We start from the raw sequence: 24885 nt of genomic DNA, 5'->3' as shown, positions 1-24885 counted from the left end.
CTTTGATTTTGCAGAAAAAGCGGCCATTATTTTAAGACAACTAATTCACCCCCCCCCCCTCTTAGTTGCACTCTGATACTTACACCTAGTACTTGACCGAATGTTGGTGCGATATGCATGCAAAGCATAGGGTAAATTTTCATGCCAATCTTTGTAGTTCTCCACCATATTTGAAACTATATTTTTGATGTTCTTATTGGCCACTTCAACTGCGCCATTCATCTTTGGCCTGTACGGGGTCGAATTATGATGTTTGATCTTAAATTTGTTGCACAATTCCTCCACTTCGCCACCATTGAGATTGGTGCCATATTATGTGATTATCCTTTCAGGGATCCCATACCTGCAAATGGTCTCTCTTCGGAGGAACCTGACAAATACCTTGCGAGTGATACTACTATATGATGCAGCTTCTACCCACTTGGTGAAGTAGTCGATTGCCACCAGAATAAAGCGATGTCCGTTGGAAGCCTTGGGATTTATGGGTCCAATTACATCAATTCCCCACATGGAGAAAGGCTAGGGGGCGACCATACTCTGCAACGGAAAAGGTGGTGCATTGATTCTATCTATGTAAACCTGACACTTCTAACACTTTCTGACATAACTCATACAATCTGGTTCCATAGTAGTCCAATAGTAGCCACTCCTTAGAATTTTCTTTGCCATCATGTGACCATTTGCATGAGTTCCGCAGACCCCTTAATGTATTTCAGTCATGATTAATTGAATTTATTTTGGATCAACGCATCTGAGGAGCATACCATCATGATTCCTTTTGTACAACACTTCACCATTCAGGAAGAATGTCCCCGCCTGGCGACGAATTGTCCTTTTGTTCACATCATTAGAACCATCTGGATACTCTCTGTGTTGGATATAATTGTTTACATCGTGATACCAAGGTTCGCCATTAGCCTCTAAGTTAGCACAACAGTAAGAAGGTTCATCTTGAGCCGTCACCTGAATTGGGCGAACGCTAGCGTGTACTTCCAGTTTAGTCATTAAAACCAAAGTTGCTAGAGCATCCACAAACTGGTTCTTGTCTCGAGTCACATGGGAAAATTAAATTTCTTCAATTTTTTCGGCTAACAAAGATAAGTATTTCTGATACGGAATGAGTTTTGTATTCTTAGTTTGCCACTCGTCATTGACCTGGTAAATGATAAGCGCAGAGTCTCCAAACACCATCAAGTTCTTGACATTCAGTTCATATGCAAAGATAAGTCCATTGATGTCTGGTTCATATTCGGTTATATTGTTAGTGCATTCGAAGTCTAGCTTCACTACCACTGGGTACTGCTTACCGACCGGTGAGATGATTACTACCCAAACACCGCTCCCATGCATATTAACTGCTCCATCAAAGTACATCTCCAAAACATCTTCCTCTAATTCATTTATCCCATATACTCCACCATTAGGGAACTCATTCAGTATCACGTCTTCTCTATCTATAGGGCTTTCTGCCAATTGATATGCGATTGCTCCCCCTTTTACAGATTTCTGAGTAACATATTTAATATCGAACTCAGACAACATCATCTGCCATTTTGCCATTCTTAGAGAATCGTGAGGGCTCTCAAAGGATCCATTTGGGAGACGATACAAGTAGTGTAGTACAACATGTATTGCCGGAGCCTTTTGGATGCCCATACTAGAGCGCAACAAGTCCTTTCTATCGTCGAGTACCAAGATTCACATTCATTAAACTTCTTACTCAAATAGTAGATGGTTTGCTCATTTTTACCCGTTTCTCCATATTGTCCCAACATTGCACCCATCGAAGTTTGTAACACCGTCATATATAAGATCAATGGTCGGCCTGGTGTGGCTGGTGCCAACACAGGTGGGTTTACCAAATAAGCCTTTATTTTATCGAAAGCCTCCTGGCAATTCGTATACCACTTGCTTGGCTGGTTCTTCTTCAACAACTTAAACATGGGCTCACAAGTGCTGGTTAGGTTGGCAATAAATCTTGCAATGTAATTCAGTCTGCCTAGAAAACTTCTCACTTCCTTCTCAGTCTTCGGGACTGGCATCCCTTGTATCGCTTCTACCTTCTTATGGTCCACCCTGATGCCTTCCCTATCGACGACAAATCCCAACATGTTCCCCGAAGATGCTCCAAACATGCATTTCTCGATATTTAACTTCATTTGATATTTTCTCAGCCTTTCAAATAACGTTCGTAAGAGCGCAACATGATTGTCCCCCTCTTTAGACTTGGTGATGATATCATCAACATATACCTCCACTTCCTTGTGCATCATATCATGAAATAGGGCCACCATAGCATGTTGATACACGTTGCCCCTACATTCTTTAGTCCAAAAGACATGACCCTATAACGATAGGTCCCCCACGGGGTGATAAAAGTGGTTTTCGCCTTATCATCAGCGTCCATCAGAATTTGATGATACCCTGCATATTCGTCCATGAAAGAGAACCGATGACTCTGGGCCGCACTGTCGACTAGAACACCAATGTGAGGGATGGGAAAATCATCTTTCAAACTTGCCTTGTTAAGATTTCTATAGTCTACGCACATCCTCAGTTTCCCTCATTTCTTGGGTACCATTACTACACTAGCCACCCATTCTGTGTGCTTAGACACTTCTATGAAGCCGGAGTCTAATTGTTTTGTCGCCTCCTCTTTCACCTTTAATGACAAATATGGGCGCATCCTTCTCAATTTTTGTTTCTTAGGCTCGGTACCCGAATATAAGGGAATCTTATGCGACATTATGTTAGGATCCAGCCCTGGCATGTCCTTATAAGACCAAGCAAATACATTCATAAACTCACGAAACAGATTTATCATTTCAACGAGTTCCCGATTGTCTACCATTTTCAGCTCCTTTTTGTCCTCTTCTGTCCCCCATGTTGATTAACTCAATTTCTTCAGTATTCACGACATACTCCTTTTCGACATGCTCTAACATTTTTGAAAATTCCCTCACATCCTCATGTTCTTCATATGAATCAATGGGTTCATCATCCGGTATCATAGACGAGTTAATTGATGGATTCTCAATTACCGTATTACTGGATAAATTTTCTACCAAACTTAAGTACATGTATTCATTTATTAAATGTTGGGAGACAAAAAGGGAGATAAAAACACAAATTCATAGAAGAAAGTAAGAAAGTAACTATGATAACGGTGAGGTATGAATTGATGAGGTAAAATGTTGAATAGCAATACAAATTAGCAAAGATATTGTCTCAAGTCATTTAAAAATAAATCCAAACATCGGAGTTACAACATAATCAAAAGTGTACTTTAATGCCATAATCTCATTTATTGGTTCGGAATGCCAATTCTTCAATGGTGTGTCTTCCTCATCGACGCGGATATTGTTGGCCACATGTGTATTGTCTTCTTCTAGAAAGTTGATGGAAAGATGGATGTTTTGCTCTTTAAAGTCACTTGATGCAATCACCCCAACATGACTTGGAAATGTTTCACTGATATGAGGAATGGGCTTCTCCAATGTCACTCTATGCTTCTTTCTCCGACTCACACACATGCCTACATCCTCATGCGAAGTTTCATACCCCAGCCCGAACTTATCAAATTTCTCTGAGACTGAGATGAACAATGGAGTGCCCTGTAGATGTATGCCCAAATCTTTCCCTATTTCATATCCCTTTGTAGTCATGATTCAGGTCACCACCTGGTTCACATCATGCACATGACCCTTCCCTTCACGCTGTTGGGTCCAAACTACCTCAAAGCTATGCAAGAAGTCATCACCACCCCTCATGCTTTCCACATAAGGCACCAAAATTGATTTCGAAACTAGGACTTCCTCTTCTCCATGTACTGTGCTCACCATTCCGTCTTTGACAAACTTTACCGCCTGATGTAGAGTGGATGGTACGATTCTGCTTCATGAATCCAGGGTCTTTCCAGTAGTACTGTAAATGAAGAATCTACATCCATGACCACAAACAGGACCAGAAAGACACTAGGTCCAATTTCCAATGGCAACGCGATCTCGCCCAATATACTCCTCTGATTCCCATCGAAGGCGTGCACAATCGTTTGCCTCGAAACAATTTCATCTCTACTAATCCCCATAGACACCAAGGTAGACATCGGTAAAATATTCATAGCTGACCATCCATCAATCAGTATTTTGCTGATAATATGACCTCGACATTTGGCTGTAATGAGCAGTGCACAAGATATTTTCTCTGACCTCCTCACCATTTCTTCATCAAAGAATGTTATAATGTTAACATGTTTCATAGGATCTACCATGTTAACCATCTTCCTAGGTGTGACATCGGGGTTAATGTAAGCCTCATTAAGCACCCTTAATAACGCCTTTCTGTGTAAATATGAGGGTAGTACTAAACCCAACAAATATATCTTAGAAGGATTTTTCCCCAACTGCTCCACCGTATCATACTCACTTTGCCTCGTGATCTTTAGAAATTCTCCCTCCTCCCTTTTAGTGTCTTCTTCTGTCATGTCATCTTTCCCTCCAACATTCTTTCATACTTTTTGAGTCTCTCCCTCCGGTGGATCATAACACCTTCCACTCCTTGTGATTTCACCAGTCATGACCGCCTTCGACACTTGAACCTCAGGGACCTCCCTCGTGGCGTCAACCTTAACCTCATATCTCCATGGGAAAATATGTGTGCTCTCATAGGTGAAGGGCTGAGGCTTTCTCACCCTAAGAGTCACTCTCTCATGGCTTGAATCTTTGAGGAGTGGGACTCTGAGTGTGACCTTTTCAACCATATCAACTTCTTCATTATTAGATTCAGCCTTTCTCGCCTGAATGACCCCAAGATTTAGCAAGACTTGCACCCTTGCCTTATATCCCCAACAGTCCTCTATGGAATGTCCTGCCTGGCCATGATGATAATCGCAATGAGATTTCGGATCTCGGCCCCTCTCATCACATACATTTTTGGTTGGTGCTACTATGTTATAACTAGTCCTCCTCAAAGCATCAAAGAGGTGTTGCATTGACATTCTCAAGTCACACACCTTCCTTACTAGCAATTTATCCATATTGATAGCATTTACCCCTTGATTGTGGTTTGAGATCGGATTCTTACTGATATCCGGCCAAGCCTCATCCTCAAACCCAAGCTTCCCACATACCATCAGTTTTCTTACCACAAATTTAAACTACTCACAATATTCAATGGAGTGTTCCGCCGCATCCATATGATAGCTACATGTGCGGTTTGCATCATACCATGAAGGCAAGTTTCCCTCAAAAGGTCGGACGGGGTATGGTGCTAACAGGCAACGATCAACTAGTTGGCGGAAAACTTCAGCATTGGATATAGCAAGTTTTGGAAAAGGGGGTAGGTCGGAGGAAAACGTGTTTTGGCGGCGATTTGTTTGGGCTTGTGTGTTGGTGGGTACATGGCGGTTTGATTGGTATAGAGGGTTGGAATGGTTGGATAAATATGGCTGAGGTTGGTTAGTGTATTATGGGCGAGTGTAATTATAGGGTTGGGGGACATTGTTTACTTGGTAGGCTGGTGTTTGATCAAAAGATGTGTGTTGGGACCTTCATTGTTGTTGATGTACCTGATTCACTTTGTTCTCCTTTTTCCTCGATGACACATTCTTTTTAGTACCATTTCCATCCTCCTCACCTACTGATAACTTTCCAGCCTTTATCAACATCTCAATCTTGTCACCGGCATCCATCAGCTCCCAGAAGTCTTTGTATGCAACCCCTGCCATTATTCCGTTGTAAGGGGCCCCCAAGGTCCGCATAAAATATGAGCACATTTCTGGCATGGTTATTTTGGGCTGCACCTGTACTGCCAAACCCCATCACATCATTGCATATTCTCTAAAGGACTCCGCCTTCTTCTTTGGCATTTCCGCAAGTTGCTCACGCGTTGGAGCCAATTCCACATTAAACTTATACTGATCCATGAACAAGTCAGCAAGCTCAGTCCATCTAGAGATGCGACTCAAGTCCAGCTCTAAGTATCACTCCAGTTTCGGGCCAGTCAGACTCTCGTGGAAAAAGCAAATGAGGAAATCATCCTCCTTTGACCACATGGCCATCTTTGTAGCATAACTTACTAGATGGAATTGTGGGTTGCCACTTCCATCGTACTTGGAGAAGTCTGGTACCTTGAAATCCTTCGGGATCACAACATTATTGGCATGACATAATTCTTCAATTCAGAGGGACCCATCGGCATCGGCCCCCCGAATATTCTTTAGTTCCTCCTCTACCTTCACCATCCATTCCTCATATATCTTGTTCCCTTCCTCATTTGGTGAACCGAACATGAGTCTTTGATGTTGTTCAAAACAAGGTCTATTGGAGCCTTCTCCCTCCTGTCAGGCATTTCCAATGGGACAGTATCCTCCCCTAATCGGGGGACCATCCTCTTGTTGCCCTCCAGCGTTCGCTCCTCCTTGGTTGGTAGCTAGAAGGGTAAGAACATTCTTGATATCCTTCAACGAGTCTTCCATCATGCTCTGCGCCTGAGCCATTTCATCCATCTTCCCTTTGACCTCGTCAATTTCCAACCCAAAATTCTTCTCAGGGTTTGTGAAGTTAGCGTCCATCCTTACTCTTGATCTGGTGTTATATGAGTGACTCCGAGAATGTGCAATGGTTCCTAGTGAAAGTCCTGCATTTTCTTTTCAAAAATTCATGAAGTCATTATTTCTTAAGATCTACTTATATAAGATTAATTCCTTTTATCTAACGATGAAATGTTCCCACAACGCTTGACAACCATTCCGCAACCGTTTTCTAAGGTTATAACCCTATTAGATCGTGTTGCGGTTAATGACAACCATAGAAAGAGCACAAAGGGCTCCATAGTATGATTGCATTTTTGAGCTTCATGCTAGTAATGCTATCTTCAGGCTTGTGTTCTGCCCAGTTTGACTTTGAAATTTGTGTTAAAACATATCATCATAAAGGAGAATTGCAGAGATTTTTAGGGAAACAAAACAAGTAAAATGAACTTCATTCAATATTTTTTTTTCATTTATCATTGTTTTTGAAAGGAGAGAAATTACAATATTCCTTTTTTTCTCTCTCCCTTTTTTTACACAAAATCAAATAGTCCATTCTAATAATCTAGAATAATGACATCCTCTTCCTCTGAGTATTCTTCCTCTAGGTATTCCTCCATGAACGTTGGCTCATCCTTTGGCTAGGGGTTCATCTACCCCATGGATTCCCTCCAATATTTGACTATTTGGGTTGTATTATAATAGTCATTGAAGTAAGCCCTGATCTTTGCCGGCAATTTGACCCCAACTTTTACACTTTCCTTGTACACAATGTTGAAATCTTGGAGCCAATCATAGCAAATAGCTCCCAATATCCTAGCAGAGATATTGACCTATGCCTCCACATTTCTTTGCACCTCTCGACCTCTTCTGTGGCCCTCCTGATTTCTTCCAACTCTTTTTTGCTTGTCCTATTCTTTCCAACCAAGTTCGAGACCCATAGTATTGCACATGGATTCCAGCTCATTCGCCCTTCGCTTGTACCATTTCGTTTTTCCCTTAGCTTTGGATAAAGCATTCCGGTACTCATCCATCCTTTGTTGCACTTCTTGTCAATATGACACTTGTTCTATCAAATGAGCGACTTGGTCTTGTCCCATAATGGTTTGTTGTTGGCTTGAACTGAGATCTTTTTCAAGCTCGGCAATCCTCACATCTCTGAGATGAACAACCCTCTTAAAACCCCTTAACTTGTCATTCAACTCATCCCTTTTTTGAGAGTATATTTTCATAACTCGCCTCTAGGCTTCCAATTGCTCTTTCAGTTTATAGATCTCGACAGATGCTTCAGTTTTGGCCTTTTTAAGAATGGCTGGAACAAATGCTTTTTTTTTCTATTTTTAACTCATTTTTCAGCTTCTCAATTTCGTGGTTTTTTCTTATTATTTCAATCTGAGCATCTTGTCTCTTACCATAAAAAATGTTCACTTGCTCCCAGAGGGTTTCTATAATACCTTTGAGCTCTTTCTCCCTTGAGGATAAGTTCTCCTCTCTTGGCAAATGTGGTGAGATGGTTACCTTTTCGATCATGGCTGCTCTCCAACTGTCATTCTCAGGTGTGCTTTAGACTCGTGTCGCCCCTCGTTGTTGATCCTCTCTGACGAAAAGATTGTCCCAAGCTTCCTTGACTTTTCTTATTAACTCATCATCATCCTCATAGTGGCGTATGACATTCTTGGGTTCGTCATTTGGTCTAATTTACATTCGTCCAAGTTGCCGCAATACCAACTCTGGTGTGTAGAAAAAGCATCCATCGGTGCCCAGTAGTGGAACATTGATGTACGAACTGCATATGGTTATCATGCTCTTTCGCGGACACCAATAACACATCCACCTATATTCATTTGGTACAAGACGCTCAAGAGTAACCCTTCACTGATCCACTACCTTTTCCTCAAGTGTGATGTTGTTGAAATCCATTAAAACACGATTGGTGAGGGCCTGATACTTGACAGAGTGCACATGTGTGGCCATTCATATATACAATAAGTGAGCACAACAACGGATTTTATGGAACCCCTTCTAGTGACAATTGGATAGGGCAATAAATGTATCTCTTAGGATTGCTAGAACGGGGCCAGACTTCCATTTGAATACCTTGTAAAACACTTTCAAGCCTTGTACCTGACTGATCCATGAATAGAATGGAACAACATAAACCCGTAAATAAGGAGGGCCAAGACAGGCTTGACAACTGCCCAATTTCCCTGATCCATTGATTTTTGCAAGTGACGCTCCAAAGCACTTTGTAGCCAACCTTGATGGCCCATTCTCTCTACTTGATCCATAGGAGTCAATCCAATAATTTTCTTGACCACATCAATTGGAGTTTCACCACCTGGGATATAGGTTCCACAACCCCTACGAACCAAAAGTAATTGTTGATAATCTTCTATCACTGGGACGGTGTCTAAATGAGGTAGCTCGAAAACACCTAGGTCGCTATTCTAGAATTGAGCCAGTGCGTTGAGGGCCGCAACATTGACATCAACAAACAACAGGTCGTACAATCTCCCGTATTCTTCCAAGAACTCAACTTGAACTTCAGAGGAATCTTCTCAGCTAATACCTTGAGGCTATCAAGTCTGGCTACCTTGAAATCAGCCTTTACCCCTTTCTTGATCTTAGCATTACTAGACTGGGCTGCATATCCATGGCCTCTGACTGTGTAGAACAAGACATTGTTGGTTAAGGATCCCAAAAAATATATAAGACAATGTCAGTTTTTCTCTACATATGCGTAAATGATGCATATTTTAACTTGATCAACGACTGATGCATATGCATGAGGAGTAAATTCCCTTTTTGTATGACTAACACGCATGTAAGTATTTTTTCCAATACACACTTTTTATTTTATGCATGATAATGATACTACATAAAAAAAATTGAATGCATGATATGCATGAAGTGATTTTTTTTTCAATGTATGACATACAAACACATGAAGTAAAAAAATTTATTTTATTTGTTTACGAATGCATGGTATGCATGTGGATGAAATGATTATATTTTAAAAGCCTTCTGTCGTGGCATAAGGTTACAAAATGCAGTGGTACCCTAGTTCACTCAAGCTTGTGTGACGGCGAGTCACTTATGATTGTGGGATAAAAATTTCCCGACTTTTTGCCGAATAGTAAAATAAGTAAAAAAAAATGTATACTCCTGTGTCCTACATAAAGGTGTTTCGATCCTACAAGGTTTGGTGGGTCTAAAAGACCAAACCCTAGGGTGAAGTTCTACTGTCCATATATGCAAAATTTGGTGGTATATTAGTCTTCCTCTAGGTCCTCGAACTGCTGTCACTAGTGGAAGCTGACAACCCATATATCACAAATATGACACGAAGATGTACGAGACACCATGGGGGCCATATTCATAATAACCAGTAACAATTTAAGAGATACATAAGCGCAATATCGAAATGTGCACAAAAGCTCAATGACGATAAGCCAATGTATTGCTAGCAATAGGTGAATAGGCTTGGTAGATGGTCGAGATAACAATGCATGAATAGCGAAATGTGTGTGGAAGCTTACAAACCTCAAAAAGAATAATGCATAAAAACCCCAACAATAACCCCAAAAACCTGTACATAACATCAAAACACCAACTACATATACGAGGGTTATTTACAAATAAGTATTAAATAAAAACGACAAAAAAACAAAAATAAAATGTAACGATGAAATTAAAATAATGAACTAAATACCCACACAATTAATCTTAAAATATCTGACTCTCAACTATCCCTAGCAGAGTCATCATGCTGTCGCTACCTCACCTTCGTGGGCTTAATGTATTTCAGTCATGATTAATTGAATTTATTTTGGATCAACGCATCTGAGGAGCATACCATCATGATTCCTTTTGTACAACACTTCACCATTCAGGAAGAATGTCCCCGCCTGGCGACGAATTGTCCTTTTGTTCACATCATTAGAACCATCTGGATACTCTCTGTGTTGGATATAATTGTTTACATCGTGATACCAAGGTTCGCCATTAGCCTCTAAGTTAGCACAACAGTAAGAAGGTTCATCTTGAGCCGTCACCTGAATTGGGCGAACGCTAGCGTGTACTTCCAGTTTAGTCATTAAAACCAAAGTTGCTAGAGCATCCACAAACTGGTTCTTGTCTCGAGTCACATGGGAAAATTAAATTTCTTCAATTTTTTCGGCTAACAAAGATAAGTATTTCTGATACGGAATGAGTTTTGTATTCTTAGTTTGCCACTCGTCATTGACCTGGTAAATGATAAGCGCAGAGTCTCCAAACACCATCAAGTTCTTGACATTCAGTTCATATGCAAAGATAAGTCCATTGATGTCTGGTTCATATTCGGTTATATTGTTAGTGCATTCGAAGTCTAGCTTCACTACCACTGGGTACTGCTTACCGACCGGTGAGATGATTACTACCCAAACACCGCTCCCATGCATATTAACTGCTCCATCAAAGTACATCTCCAAAACATCTTCCTCTAATTCATTTATCCCATATACTCCACCATTAGGGAACTCATTCAGTATCACGTCTTCTCTATCTATAGGGCTTTCTGCCAATTGATATGCGATTGCTCCCCCTTTTACAGATTTCTGAGTAACATATTTAATATCGAACTCAGACAACATCATCTGCCATTTTGCCATTCTTAGAGAATCGTGAGGGCTCTCAAAGGATCCATTTGGGAGACGATACAAGTAGTGTAGTACAACATGTATTGCCGGAGCCTTTTGGATGCCCATACTAGAGCGCAACAAGTCCTTTCTATCGTCGAGTACCAAGATTCACATTCATTAAACTTCTTACTCAAATAGTAGATGGTTTGCTCATTTTTACCCGTTTCTCCATATTGTCCCAACATTGCACCCATCGAAGTTTGTAACACCGTCATATATAAGATCAATGGTCGGCCTGGTGTGGCTGGTGCCAACACAGGTGGGTTTACCAAATAAGCCTTTATTTTATCGAAAGCCTCCTGGCAATTCGTATACCACTTGCTTGGCTGGTTCTTCTTCAACAACTTAAACATGGGCTCACAAGTGCTGGTTAGGTTGGCAATAAATCTTGCAATGTAATTCAGTCTGCCTAGAAAACTTCTCACTTCCTTCTCAGTCTTCGGGACTGGCATCCCTTGTATCGCTTCTACCTTCTTATGGTCCACCCTGATGCCTTCCCTATCGACGACAAATCCCAACATGTTCCCCGAAGATGCTCCAAACATGCATTTCTCGATATTTAACTTCATTTGATATTTTCTCAGCCTTTCAAATAACGTTCGTAAGAGCGCAACATGATTGTCCCCCTCTTTAGACTTGGTGATGATATCATCAACATATACCTCCACTTCCTTGTGCATCATATCATGAAATAGGGCCACCATAGCATGTTGATACACGTTGCCCCTACATTCTTTAGTCCAAAAGACATGACCCTATAACGATAGGTCCCCCACGGGGTGATAAAAGTGGTTTTCGCCTTATCATCAGCGTCCATCAGAATTTGATGATACCCTGCATATTCGTCCATGAAAGAGAACCGATGACTCTGGGCCGCACTGTCGACTAGAACACCAATGTGAGGGATGGGAAAATCATCTTTCAAACTTGCCTTGTTAAGATTTCTATAGTCTACGCACATCCTCAGTTTCCCTCATTTCTTGGGTACCATTACTACACTAGCCACCCATTCTGTGTGCTTAGACACTTCTATGAAGCCGGAGTCTAATTGTTTTGTCGCCTCCTCTTTCACCTTTAATGACAAATATGGGCGCATCCTTCTCAATTTTTGTTTCTTAGGCTCGGTACCCGAATATAAGGGAATCTTATGCGACATTATGTTAGGATCCAGCCCTGGCATGTCCTTATAAGACCAAGCAAATACATTCATAAACTCACGAAACAGATTTATCATTTCAACGAGTTCCCGATTGTCTACCATTTTCAGCTCCTTTTTGTCCTCTTCTGTCCCCCATGTTGATTAACTCAATTTCTTCAGTATTCACGACATGCTCCTTTTCGACATGCTCTAACATTTTTGAAAATTCCCTCACATCCTCATGTTCTTCATATGAATCAATGGGTTCATCATCCGGTATCATAGACGAGTTAATTGATGGATTCTCAATTACCGTATTACTGGATAAATTTTCTACCAAACTTAAGTACATGTATTCATTTATTAAATGTTGGGAGACAAAAAGGGAGATAAAAACACAAATTCATAGAAGAAAGTAAGAAAGTAACTATGATAACGGTGAGGTATGAATTGATGAGGTAAAATGTTGAATAGCAATACAAATTAGCAAAGATATTGTCTCAAGTCATTTAAAAATAAATCCAAACATCGGAGTTACAACATAATCAAAAGTGTACTTTAATGCCATAATCTCATTTATTGGTTCGGAATGCCAATTCTTCAATGGTGTGTCTTCCTCATCGACGCGGATATTGTTGGCCACATGTGTATTGTCTTCTTCTAGAAAGTTGATGGAAAGATGGATGTTTTGCTCTTTAAAGTCACTTGATGCAATCACCCCAACATGACTTGGAAATGTTTCACTGATATGAGGAATGGGCTTCTCCAATGTCACTCTATGCTTCTTTCTCCGACTCACACACATGCCTACATCCTCATGCGAAGTTTCATACCCCAGCCCGAACTTATCAAATTTCTCCAAGACTAAGATGAACGATGGAATGCCCTGTATATGCATGCCTAAACCTTTCCCTATTTCATATCCCTTTGTAGTCATGATTCGGGTCACCACCTTGTTCACATCATGCACATGACCCTTCCCTTCACGATGTTGGGTCCCAACTACCTTAAAGTTATGCAAGAAGTCATCGCCATCCCTGGTACTCTCCACATAAGGTACCAAAATCAGTTTCGAAACCAGAACCTCCTCTTCTCCATGTACCGTGATCACCATTATGTCCCTGACAAACTTCATCGCCTGATGTAGAGTGGATGGTACAGCTTCTGTTTCATGAATCCAGGGGTCCTCCCAGTAGCATTGTATATGAAGAATCCACATCCATGACCACAAACAGGACCTGAAAGACACTAGGTCCAATTTCCAATGGCAACGCGATCTCGCCCAATATACTCCTCTGATTCCCATCGAAGGCGTGCACAATCGTTTGCCTCGAAACAATTTCATCTCTACTAATCCCCATAGACACCAAGGTAGACATCGGTAAAATATTCATAGCTGACCATCCATCAATCAGTATTTTGCTGATAATATGACCTCGACATTTGGCTGTAATGAGCAGTGCACAAGATATTTTCTCTGACCTCCTCACCATTTCTTCATCAAAGAATGTTATAATGTTAACATGTTTCATAGGATCTACCATGTTAACCATCTTCCTAGGTGTGACATCGGGGTTAATGTAAGCCTCATTAAGCACCCTTAATAACGCCTTTCTGTGTAAATATGAGGGTAGTACTAAACCCAACAAATATATCTTAGAAGGATTTTTCCCCAACTGCTCCACCGTATCATACTCACTTTGCCTCGTGATCTTTAGAAATTCTCCCTCCTCCCTTTTAGTGTCTTCTTCTGTCATGTCATCTTTCCCTCCAACATTCTTTCATACTTTTTGAGTCTCTCCCTCCGGTGGATCATAACACCTTCCACTCCTTGTGATTTCACCAGTCATGACCGCCTTCGACACTTGAACCTCAGGGACCTCCCTCGTGGCGTCAACCTTAACCTCATATCTCCATGGGAAAATATGTGTGCTCTCATAGGTGAAGGGCTGAGGCTTTCTCACCCTAAGAGGCACTCTCTCATGGCTTGAATCTTTGAGGAGTGGGACTCTGAGTGTGACCTTTTCAACCATATCAACTTCTTCATTATTAGATTCAGCCTTTCTCGCCTGAATGACCCCAAGATTTAGCAAGACTTGCACCCTTGCCTTATATCCCCAACAGTCCTCTATGGAATGTCCTGCCTGGCCATGATGATAATCGCAATGAGATTTCGGATCTCGGCCCCTCTCATCACATACATTTTTGGTTGGTGCTACTATGTTATAACTAGTCCTCCTCAAAGCATCAAAGAGGTGTTGCATTGACATTCTCAAGTCACACACCTTCCTTACTAGCAATTTATCCATATTGATAGCATTTACCCCTTGATTGTGGTTTGAGATCGGATTCTTACTGATATCCGGCCAAGCCTCATCCTCAAACCCAAGCTTCCCACATACCATCAGTTTTCTTACCACAAATTTAAACTACTCACAATATTCAATGGAGTGTTCCGCCGCATCCATATGATAGCTACATGTGCGGTTTGCATCATACCATGAAGGCAAGTTTCCCTCAAAAGGTCGGACGGGGTATGGTGCTAACAGGCAACGATCAACTAGTTGGCGGAAAACTTCAGCATTGGATATAGCAAGTTTTGGAAAAGGGGGTAGGTCGGAGGAAAACGTGTTTTGGCGGCGATTTGTTTGGGCTTGTGTGTTGGTGGGTACATGGCGGTTTGATTGGTATAGAGGGTTGGAATGGTTGGATAAATATGGCTGAGGTTGGTTAGTGTATTATGGGCGAGTGTAATTATAGGGTTGGGGGACATTGTTTACTTGGTAGGCTGGTGTTTGATCAAAAGATGTGTGTTGGGACCTTCATTGTTGTTGATGTACCTGATTCACTTTGTTCTCCTTTTTCCTCGATGACACATTCTTTTTAGTACCATTTCCATCCTCCTCACCTACTGATAACTTTCCAGCCTTTATCAACATCTCAATCTTGTCACCGGCATCCATCAGCTCCCAGAAGTCTTTGTATGCAACCCCTGCCATTATTCCGTTGTAAGGGGCCCCCAAGGTCCGCATAAAATATGAGCACATTTCTGGCATGGTTATTTTGGGCTGCACCTGTACTGCCAAACCCCATCACATCATTGCATATTCTCTAAAGGACTCCGCCTTCTTCTTTGGCATTTCCGCAAGTTGCTCACGCGTTGGAGCCAATTCCACATTAAACTTATACTGATCCATGAACAAGTCAGCAAGCTCAGTCCATCTAGAGATGCGACTCAAGTCCAGCTCTAAGTATCACTCCAGTTTCGGGCCAGTCAGACTCTCGTGGAAAAAGCAAATGAGGAAATCATCCTCCTTTGACCACATGGCCATCTTTGTAGCATAACTTACTAGATGGAATTGTGGGTTGCCACTTCCATCGTACTTGGAGAAGTCTGGTACCTTGAAATCCTTCGGGATCACAACATTATTGGCATGACATAATTCTTCAATTCAGAGGGACCCATCGGCATCGGCCCCCCGAATATTCTTTAGTTCCTCCTCTACCTTCACCATCCATTCCTCATATATCTTGTTCCCTTCCTCATTTGGTGAACCGAACATGAGTCTTTGATGTTGTTCAAAACAAGGTCTATTGGAGCCTTCTCCCTCCTGTCAGGCATTTCCAATGGGACAGTATCCTCCCCTAATCGGGGGACCATCCTCTTGTTGCCCTCCAGCGTTCGCTCCTCCTTGGTTGGTAGCTAGAAGGGTAAGAACATTCTTGATATCCTTCAACGAGTCTTCCATCATGCTCTGCGCCTGAGCCATTTCATCCATCTTCCCTTTGACCTCGTCAATTTCCAACCCAAAATTCTTCTCAGGGTTTGTGAAGTTAGCGTCCATCCTTACTCTTGATCTGGTGTTATATGAGTGACTCCGAGAATGTGCAATGGTTCCTAGTGAAAGTCCTGCATTTTCTTTTCAAAAATTCATGAAGTCATTATTTCTTAAGATCTACTTATATAAGATTAATTCCTTTTATCTAACGATGAAATGTTCCCACAACGCTTGACAACCATTCCGCAACCGTTTTCTAAGGTTATAACCCTATTAGATCGTGTTGCGGTTAATGACAACCATAGAAAGAGCACAAAGGGCTCCATAGTATGATTGCATTTTTGAGCTTCATGCTAGTAATGCTATCTTCAGGCTTGTGTTCTGCCCAGTTTGACTTTGAAATTTGTGTTAAAACATATCATCATAAAGGAGAATTGCAGAGATTTTTAGGGAAACAAAACAAGTAAAATGAACTTCATTCAATATTTTTTTTTCATTTATCATTGTTTTTGAAAGGAGAGAAATTACAATATTCCTTTTTTTCTCTCTCCCTTTTTTTACACAAAATCAAATAGTCCATTCTAATAATCTAGAATAATGACATCCTCTTCCTCTGAGTATTCTTCCTCTAGGTATTCCTCCATGAACGTTGGCTCATCCTTTGGCTAGGGGTTCATCTACCCCATGGATTCCCTCCAATATTTGACTATTTGGGTTGTATTATAATAGTCATTGAAGTAAGCCCTGATCTTTGCCGGCAATTTGACCCCAACTTTTACACTTTCCTTGTACACAATGTTGAAATCTTGGAGCCAATCATAGCAAATAGCTCCCAATATCCTAGCAGAGATATTGACCTATGCCTCCACATTTCTTTGCACCTCTCGACCTCTTCTGTGGCCCTCCTGATTTCTTCCAACTCTTTTTTGCTTGTCCTATTCTTTCCAACCAAGTTCGAGACCCATAGTATTGCACATGGATTCCAGCTCATTCGCCCTTCGCTTGTACCATTTCGTTTTTCCCTTAGCTTTGGATAAAGCATTCCGGTACTCATCCATCCTTTGTTGCACTTCTTGTCAATATGACACTTGTTCTATCAAATGAGCGACTTGGTCTTGTCCCATAATGGTTTGTTGTTGGCTTGAACTGAGATCTTTTTCAAGCTCGGCAATCCTCACATCTCTGAGATGAACAACCCTCTTAAAACCCCTTAACTTGTCATTCAACTCATCCCTTTTTTGAGAGTATATTTTCATAACTCGCCTCTAGGCTTCCAATTGCTCTTTCAGTTTATAGATCTCGACAGATGCTTCAGTTTTGGCCTTTTTAAGAATGGCTGGAACAAATGCTTTTTTTTTCTATTTTTAACTCATTTTTCAGCTTCTCAATTTCGTGGTTTTTTCTTATTATTTCAATCTGAGCATCTTGTCTCTTACCATAAAAAATGTTCACTTGCTCCCAGAGGGTTTCTATAATACCTTTGAGCTCTTTCTCCCTTGAGGATAAGTTCTCCTCTCTTGGCAAATGTGGTGAGATGGTTACCTTTTCGATCATGGCTGCTCTCCAACTGTCATTCTCAGGTGTGCTTTAGACTCGTGTCGCCCCTCGTTGTTGATCCTCTCTGACGAAAAGATTGTCCCAAGCTTCCTTGACTTTTCTTATTAACTCATCATCATCCTCATAGTGGCGTATGACATTCTTGGGTTCGTCATTTGGTCTAATTTACATTCGTCCAAGTTGCCGCAATACCAACTCTGGTGTGTAGAAAAAGCATCCATCGGTGCCCAGTAGTGGAACATTGATGTACGAACTGCATATGGTTATCATGCTCTTTCGCGGACACCAATAACACATCCACCTATATTCATTTGGTACAAGACGCTCAAGAGTAACCCTTCACTGATCCACTACCTTTTCCTCAAGTGTGATGTTGTTGAAATCCATTAAAACACGATTGGTGAGGGCCTGATACTTGACAGAGTGCACATGTGTGGCCATTCATATATACAATAAGTGAGCACAACAACGGATTTTATGGAACCCCTTCTAGTGACAATTGGATAGGGCAATAAATGTATCTCTTAGGATTGCTAGAACGGGGCCAGACTTCCATTTGAATACCTTGTAAAACACTTTCAAGCCTTGTACCTGACTGATCCATGAATAGAATGGAACAACATAAACCCGTAAATAAGGAGGGCCAAGACAGGCTTGACAACTGCCCAATTTCCCTGATCCATTGATTTTTGCAAGTGACGCTCCAAAGCACTTTGTAGCCAACCTTGATGGCCCATTCTCTCTACTTGATCCATAGGAGTCAATCCAATAATTTTCTTGACCACATCAATTGGAGTTTCACCACCTGGGATATAGGTTCCACAACCCCTACGAACCAAAAGTAATTGTTGATAATCTTCTATCACTGGGACGGTGTCTAAATGAGGTAGCTCGAAAACACCTAGGTCGCTATTCTAGAATTGAGCCAGTGCGTTGAGGGCCGCAACATTGACATCAACAAACAACAGGTCGTACAATCTCCCGTATTCTTCCAAGAACTCAACTTGAACTTCAGAGGAATCTTCTCAGCTAATACCTTGAGGCTATCAAGTCTGGCTACCTTGAAATCAGCCTTTACCCCTTTCTTGATCTTAGCATTACTAGACTGGGCTGCATATCCATGGCCTCTGACTGTGTAGAACAAGACATTGTTGGTTAAGGATCCCAAAAAATATATAAGACAATGTCAGTTTTTCTCTACATATGCGTAAATGATGCATATTTTAACTTGATCAACGACTGATGCATATGCATGAGGAGTAAATTCCCTTTTTGTATGACTAACACGCATGTAAGTATTTTTTCCAATACACACTTTTTATTTTATGCATGATAATGATACTACATAAAAAAAATTGAATGCATGATATGCATGAAGTGATTTTTTTTTCAATGTATGACATACAAACACATGAAGTAAAAAAATTTATTTTATTTGTTTACGAATGCATGGTATGCATGTGGATGAAATGATTATATTTTAAAAGCCTTCTGTCGTGGCATAAGGTTACAAAATGCAGTGGTACCCTAGTTCACTCAAGCTTGTGTGACGGCGAGTCACTTATGATTGTGGGATAAAAATTTCCCGACTTTTTGCCGAATAGTAAAATAAGTAAAAAAAAATGTATACTCCTGTGTCCTACATAAAGGTGTTTCGATCCTACAAGGTTTGGTGGGTCTAAAAGACCAAACCCTAGGGTGAAGTTCTACTGTCCATATATGCAAAATTTGGTGGTATATTAGTCTTCCTCTAGGTCCTCGAACTGCTGTCACTAGTGGAAGCTGACAACCCATATATCACAAATATGACACGAAGATGTACGAGACACCATGGGGGCCATATTCATAATAACCAGTAACAATTTAAGAGATACATAAGCGCAATATCGAAATGTGCACAAAAGCTCAATGACGATAAGCCAATGTATTGCTAGCAATAGGTGAATAGGCTTGGTAGATGGTCGAGATAACAATGCATGAATAGCGAAATGTGTGTGGAAGCTTACAAACCTCAAAAAGAATAATGCATAAAAACCCCAACAATAACCCCAAAAACCTGTACATAACATCAAAACACCAACTACATATACGAGGGTTATTTACAAATAAGTATTAAATAAAAACGACAAAAAAACAAAAATAAAATGTAACGATGAAATTAAAATAATGAACTAAATACCCACACAATTAATCTTAAAATATCTGACTCTCAACTATCCCTAGCAGAGTCATCATGCTGTCGCTACCTCACCTTCGTGGGCGCGACGAGAAATGCAAATAAATGCAATGGAGTCGCCATCGATGTTTTTTAGAGGGAAAACATGAAAAACCCAATTTTGAAAATATGGTTGATTTGGTCAAAAATAGAAATTGAGTTCGGGAGTCGGTTACAGATGAGGAATGTATTAGGCAGCCTCATACCGCTCGTTATAAAAACGGTACCTAGATCAGTTATGTGGATATTTATTCAAAATATTAATTTTACCCTCACATTCTTAAACAAAATAAAGAAAGACAAAAAAAAAATATTTTTTTTATTTTTTGTGTCTGACAGGGAAATAACTGCTCCTACGTATCTCTAGCTGCAATAGAGAAATCAATGCTACATAGTTCTTTCGAAAATAAGTTTTATTAGTGATATATTTTTATTATGAAATTCATAACATGAAGTAGCGCGACAAGGCACTAGGCCTATAGTGGGCTACTTTACATTGCTTTTAAAATTCATTTTAAGAGAATTTACAACATTAGGTAACACGACAAGGCACTAAGTCTATAGTGGGTTACCTCATATTGCTTTTAAAATTATTTGAAAAGAATTTACAACATAAGGTAACGCGATAAGACACTAAGTCTATAGTGGATTGTTACAAATTTATAATTTCTAATTAAGGTGGGCATCATATATTTGATACAATGATATCAACTATTTATTTCGGGGGTTACATTATAAGTGATCTAATTACTCACATCTCATAGATTTCTAAAAGCTGATAATGGATATGGGCTTAATGAGTGGATATCCATCAGGTTAACTTATAGGGGATATAATTTCTAATTAAGGTGGGCATCATATATTTGATACAATGATATCAACTATTTATTTCGGGGGTTACATTATAAGTGATCTAATTACTGGCATCTCTTAGATTTCTAAAAGCTGATAATGGATATAGGCTTAATGAGTGGATATCCATCAGGTTAACTTATAGGGGATAGTGGGAACCCTATAAGTTAACGCATAAGGAAGGTTATGGTCCCGAATACACCAAATCACAAATAGCTTTCACCTCTCCCCATCAGAGAGAAAATGAAGGTCCCAAAGGGAATTAAGGATTTGGTTGAGGAAGACCATCATACCAACACTCTCTCAAAAGGTATATCAAATGAGTAGATCAGATAACATGGATTCAGGGATTCATGTATGACTTTATATCCTTGTTTTATATTATGTGTGAGAATCATGATATTCAAGATCCTAGGATTAGTATTTCACCAACCATCAGGAAATATCTAACTAGTGGTATCAGAGCTTTAGGTTCTGAATTTTATGGTTCTCCATTAAAGATGTTTTCCCCGAATTTTCTATGAACCCTAATTTTTTAAATTTGTGGATTTTTATGCTTCCGTTGTTGGTTATAAAAATTGGGTATTTAGGAATAATGAGAATGAATTTTATTCGTTTCCGCTTATTTGAATTATGAGTCCTTGTAACATGTGTTGAAGTATGTATTCAGATGTATGCATGAACATTGCATTAACCTTTAAGACTCTGTTATGCAATATGTATATTATATGTGCACTAATGCCTCACTGTTGGACATTAACTTTTGTCACTTTCAATTTTGAATTTTGTTAAAGTATATGTATAAGGTATATATGTGTTAAGATTTGTTTTTATTTTGTATATATACAATCTGGAATTTATGACCTTATATATATTGAGAATTAAAATATACATATATGCATATGTAATTATTTTTAGCTTGAGATTGTTGTGATCAGTGATATTAAAACCGGACCGGACCGGCCGGTTCGACCGGAAAATTGGCGAACCGGACTCATAGCCGGCACGGCACAGTCGTTGGACTAGATGAGCAACAGAACCGGTCAAAACTGGACCAAACCTGTCGGTTTTGGGTAAAACCGGGGAACCGACCGAGTTGTCAAAAACCATCCGGTTATGGAGCATCCTCCACACAACCCTGCTTTTCTTAAAGCGTCGTCTGCTTTCGTCATTCTCACTCAACTTTGCTCAACTTCTCCATTTCTGGTTTTTATTCTCTAAAGTCTACACTTACTTCATCTCTCATCCTTTTTCTCTTTTTTTTATTTTGTCAGTTTGTTTTGTTTTTTTTGGGTATGATTTATTAACTTAACCATTCACTTTAATTTCATCCATTTGATTTAAAGTTGAACTAGAATCTTATGCATATGGGTCTGTGTAGCGTATTGGAATTTGGAATATGGCGTTTAGTTTTACTAGGTATAGTAATATCAGTTCTGTTTGTATTCTCATACTAATATACTCCATCTATTAAAAAATATAACATTTGTATTGTGAAATGGATTTAATATGTATACACTGACAGTGTAAGTATTTTTTACATTGTCAGCAAATCACTTACCATTGATTTATTAACCACTATTGACTTCCAAAAAAAAGTAAAACAAATCAATGGTGGATAATGTGTTGACAGTGTAAAGTTACAATATCAATGCACATATTTTAAGCTCTTGTGAAATAGGTTTAGAAGTATGAATCTGTAGTGAAAACTTTAATTAAGTTTAACGGTTTGGTATCATGTAAAAAAATTGGGGTTTTTTATATTTATCTCATTGATAGAATTTTCACCTTTAATTTGAGAATTGGATATTTGCTTGTGTTTTGTTCATGTGTCTATGTTTAATATTTGCTTTAATTAAGTTTAATATGTTTTGAAGAGTGAGTTGTGATATTGTGTCATGTGTTTATGTTTTGAGTTTGTTAAGTAAGATAGTACTTGTGGATTGATATTTGTATTTGCAATTTAGGCTTCAAATTTGTTAAAGTTATTTGTTTATGAAAATTCTTAGTAGATTATGAATATAGATTATAAATTTGAGTATCTACATATTGGAAGTTTTTTGTTACACACGTTTACATATATATAAGCATGTCTGTCTTGATTAACCGACATGCAGTTTAATTACTAAACCACTATACTAGTACCCTGATTGGTTTGATAACCGATCCGGTTTTAATAACATTTGTTGTGATGTTTGGAACTACTGATTAAAGTTAATATATATATTTTTATATATATAATGATTCCAGTTAATGCTTAAAATTATATATGCATTACTATGTTAGTGTGTGAAAGTATATATATATATATATATATATATATATATATATATTACATTGATTTGGAATTTCGATAATGATTTGTATCTATTTTTTGCTTTTCAATCTAGATCTATTTTGCATTTGATTAAGATTACATCCATTTTTACGGGTTGATATATATGTAATATATATTTTTTGATTCGGGATTATATTGTGAGATTAGATTTGTTAATCATAAAAGATATCAAATCTGAAGGTTTTAATTCCAAGATTATATTTTTTATAATGGACTCATATTGTTTACCTTTTGTCTGATAATTATTTTTGAATTAATTGATACAATATGTTGTCAAAATAACCTCTATTGTAGATATTGATTAAAATTACACAAATGAGTATGAGATTATTTATGCGAATTGTGTTCGGCCGAAAGGAAGACACAATTTAGCCAAATAATAACATACTTGTAATGATAAATATGTAACAATTATAAATATTTTTTTCATGTGAATAATAATCGGTCCAAAGAAAGACAATTATTTGACAAAACTAATTGTTAATATTTGATCATTACATCGAGAGTACCACTTACAAATTAATTTCTCTGTCCAAAGACTAGAAATTGATGTTGTGCTAGGTATCTTGTGTTGGGTCTATTATGTGAACATGTCTTGTTTTATATATTACTTGACTTGTTTGTTTAAATGGTTGCAACACTTATGGTTTGTTGCATTGGTTGGTGGCTGACTGCATATTAAGGGGTTGCTAATGTTAAAGCATTGTTTTCGTTTGGATAATATATATGTTCTGTCATGTTTACTCGTGTATAAAATGATAATATTTTTTTAATGGAAAATTCAAAAGGAACATCACTGAAATTCGAAATGCAGATCTTTGTGATGTGAATAATGTAATACTACCAATAGGTTATAATAGATATATGAATTTAATTGTGAATATAAATAATATATATTTTGGATTAAGGTTATGTTGAATCAAACTCAACTAAATGGTTTTTCTTTTAGAAAATAAAATTGTTTGACATTTTAAGTGAATCTATTAAATATGAAGTCGCCAAAGTGACATCTTTTTTGTGAATTGTTCATAATAAATGTCAAATGCTAGTGTGCATATGTATTCACGCGAGTATTAATCGGCCCAGAGAAATATTATTATTTGGTTGGATTATATACACACATGTGATTATTATAAAGTTGCATATGTGAATGACAAATCAATTCAAAGAAAGATTTACTATTTGACATGCATTATGATCAATGTTTGACCACAAACAAAGAGTATTATTAGTGATTGATATGAAATATCAAGCCAATTGTATGTTTGGATTTTATGCGAATAGTGATTGGCCCAAAGGAAGATTATTATTTGACCCAAATTACAAACATATTTTTTGTTAGGTATCAGTGGTTACAATACACCTAGAAGGGGGGGGGGGTTGATTGAATAGGTGTAGCGGTTAGAATAGCCGTTTTTCGAAACTCAACACTTAATGCTGAATCACCCCTAATTAATCGATTACAGGATGAAGATAATCGATTAACAAGACCAACTTAATCGATTAATAGAACAAGAATAATCGATTAACGCAACAATTTTAATCGATTAAACAGAAACAGTAAGCTATTACAGAAACGATTAATTGCACAACAGTTAACCGATAATGGAACGAATAATAGAGCTTACAGATTTTATCAGAGTATCCTTCAGTATAGCACAAGAACAGAATGTATCAATTAATTCCACTATACTAGATAATCGATTAAAAACAGTAAAGAGAGCAAGAGAGAGAGAGAAATCCTGCAACGCGAATTTTTATCCTGGTTCATTTGCTGTCCACTGCAAACTACATC

This window comes from Lupinus angustifolius, chromosome LG04, assembly GCF_001865875.1.
Source record: "Lupinus angustifolius cultivar Tanjil chromosome LG04, LupAngTanjil_v1.0, whole genome shotgun sequence".
Taxonomy (NCBI): Eukaryota; Viridiplantae; Streptophyta; class Magnoliopsida; order Fabales; family Fabaceae; genus Lupinus; species Lupinus angustifolius.
This window is presented reverse-complemented; position numbering follows the sequence as displayed.